General features: G+C 29.0%; 1 long non-coding RNA gene across 1 annotated transcript; it reads right to left on the bottom strand.

Moving 5' to 3' along the window:
* Positions 1-754: 754 nt before the first annotated feature.
* Positions 755-1,966, bottom strand: LOC115962881. The gene is made up of 2 exons (XR_004085630.1): positions 1,533-1,966; positions 755-1,149 (listed from the first exon to the last, which is right to left on the bottom strand). It is a non-coding gene; the product is annotated as an uncharacterized LOC115962881 (long non-coding RNA).
* Between the last annotated feature and the right edge of the window lie 720 nt (positions 1,967-2,686).

The following is a 2,686-nucleotide window of genomic DNA, read 5'->3' as shown; positions in this document are numbered from 1 at the left end:
TTTAAACCACTTCGGTGTACCTACTTAAGAATGGCAAAATACAAGTTTGGGTTGAGAGTACTATTAATTATTTGAGTAATATCAATTATAATTATATGATAAGTTTTGGTTATCATAATAATTTCCTGAAGAGAATGAGAATTTGAATAATAACTTTGAAACTTAAAAATGTTAATTGTACCAAAAGAAATTATGAAAATATAATGCATAATAAAAATGGTTAGAAGAAAATGATTGTTAGGGTACATTTTTTTACACCTAATTTTATTTAAATACCACCTATTTATTTTCAAACACCACTAATAAGTTATTGGGCTTTCCAAAATATTTTTTGCCCTGTTATTATGTTAACCACAAATATTTCATATCTTATTTTTTAAATTGGGTCACGATATAAACTATCACAAAAAGCCCAAAAAACTCATATATTATCTAATTTTAGTATCATTATTTAGCTAAGCCCAAAACTGGCCCTACGAGCCGAATTCACACATCACATTCTTTTCTAAAGCCGAAGGCTACTTATGCTTGGAAATATTTCAAAAGCCCAATTTTAATTGGTAATATTAAAAACCCAATTTACATTGGCATTATTAAAAGTCCAAGCTAGTAAAAAGTCCAAAATTATCAATACTTGGCAAAATACTATATCATAAGTATTTCACTTAAAGTTCAATAATTAACAATGTTTTATTATAGCTAGATTCTAAAAGGAGAAGAAAAATAAATAAATTTAAGAAATTCACAATACTCAAGCCAATTCGCTTTAACACAAATTACACTTTCTCCTCCTACAAGAAGAGTGGAGGACCCACTAACTGCATGTACAACTTACTAATAAAAAAAACTTACGTCATTTAAATACAATTAAGGAAATATTTGAATGTCTCATGGATTCATAATCACTATATATTGTTTTACAATGCACACAACTCCAAAAGCAAGACCCAAATCACTTATGAATGAAAAGAGAAAGCTCATCAATTAGAAACATAAATCGGTATTATTGTTTTAAAAAGAATGAAGAGAGAAGCACACAAGACCCTCCAAGTGCATTGAAATTCCACTGTATCCTCCATTTTATTATCACTATTGTGCTCATTCAACTCTACAAGCCTAGAACCACTTGTGATTTCTTCTTCCTTGTGTCTGCCATATAAATTATATAATGCACAATATTTTAAAACAAAGTATAATAGTATTATACTTATCTATTAAAGCATGGTCAAGATTTCTATTAAATCATGGTCAAGTATAACAGTAAGTATAATAGTATGGTCAAGATTTCTTTCAGGCATTGTATCAAACACTTTGGGAGCATCATTTATACCTCAAATTCCAATCCTCCCACCTCAAGCATCAATTTGATTTTTTTTAAAAAAAAAAAAAAATTTGTGTGAATGCGGAGAAGTCAAGCTTTCTTTCAATGAGAATGAAAGGTTACAAAGCAAGAAACAATAAAATTACAATCACAACTTAGTAATTACAATAAGAAACAAAATTTGAGAAAGGTAGAGAGATGTGGGTCTCACCGTTTTGAGGAAGATAGAGAAGCGATGATGGGCGACGACAGGGAGAAGATGTCGAGTGCCTCTACCTCTGCCTCTGCCTCTGCCTCTGCCTTTGCCTCTGCCCTTTGCCCTCTTGCCTCTGCCTCCACCTTCGCCTCTGCCTTCGGTGTGTGAGAGCAAGATTCTTCTCCAGAACCCCTTCCTTTCCCTCTTCACTGAAATATGCTGGTGTTTTTGAACTTTTGTTTTGTTTTCTTAATCTTTTTATCTTGTTTTGAATTTTATTTGATTTTCTTTGTTTTGTTTTCCTAGTCAGATTATTTTAAGTTGTGTTTTGTGACTTGGCAGTGATAGGTAGGAAATGTTGTAAAATTGTTGTGGACGTAGCATTTCTCATTTATTATTAGTTTTCTTCAATATTTCAATAATTATTGCCAAAAATCTTGTAGTTTAACTAGTTGCACCTAATAATATTTCCAACAGAGACATTCAAGGTTTAAATTCTCACCCCCAACTATTGATGAATAAAAAAAAAATTTATTTCAATAATTTCCTTGTAAAAAATTGCAATATTTGGTTTTTATAGACAAAAAAATAAAAAATAAAAAAATAAGAGCAGTGTAGTAATTTGATCATACTATATATGTGTTTACAAACTGAAAATTGCATGATATAATGGCTAATATTGATAGGCATGTTTCATGCCGGCTAAAAAACATGCAAATATCCTTCAATTATTATTGTTGTTGTTGTTATTGTTATTATTTACATTCTTGATTGTGTGTTACTAAATTTATTTTTACTTTTCCTTCTTGTTGGACATTGTTTCAATTGTTGTAAAAACAAATAAATTTGAGTAAGAATACCATATTTCAAATATATTGTTTCTCACATAAAAAATTAAAAAAATGAATTGTTTCTCATATAAATCTTAGAAAATAATATTAAAATTTCATTATACTTTTTTTTTTTTTTGAGAAAGAAAATTTCATTATACTTAAAATAATTAATATAACAAAATAAACATATTTATTCTATAAGTAATCTTTCTAATTACAAAAATAAATATTACAATGTTTGTTCCCCACCCACACCACACACACATAAATGTCTTCAAGTGTAACAAGGCAAGTAGTTCCAATTGCTTACTCATTTCGAATTTGTTAACATCCTTG

The sequence above is a fragment of the Quercus lobata genome, chromosome 10 (assembly GCF_001633185.2).
Source record: "Quercus lobata isolate SW786 chromosome 10, ValleyOak3.0 Primary Assembly, whole genome shotgun sequence".
In the NCBI taxonomy this organism is placed as follows: domain Eukaryota; kingdom Viridiplantae; phylum Streptophyta; class Magnoliopsida; order Fagales; family Fagaceae; genus Quercus; species Quercus lobata.
Note: the sequence above shows the minus strand (reverse complement) of the source record. Positions and strands in the feature narration are given on the sequence as shown.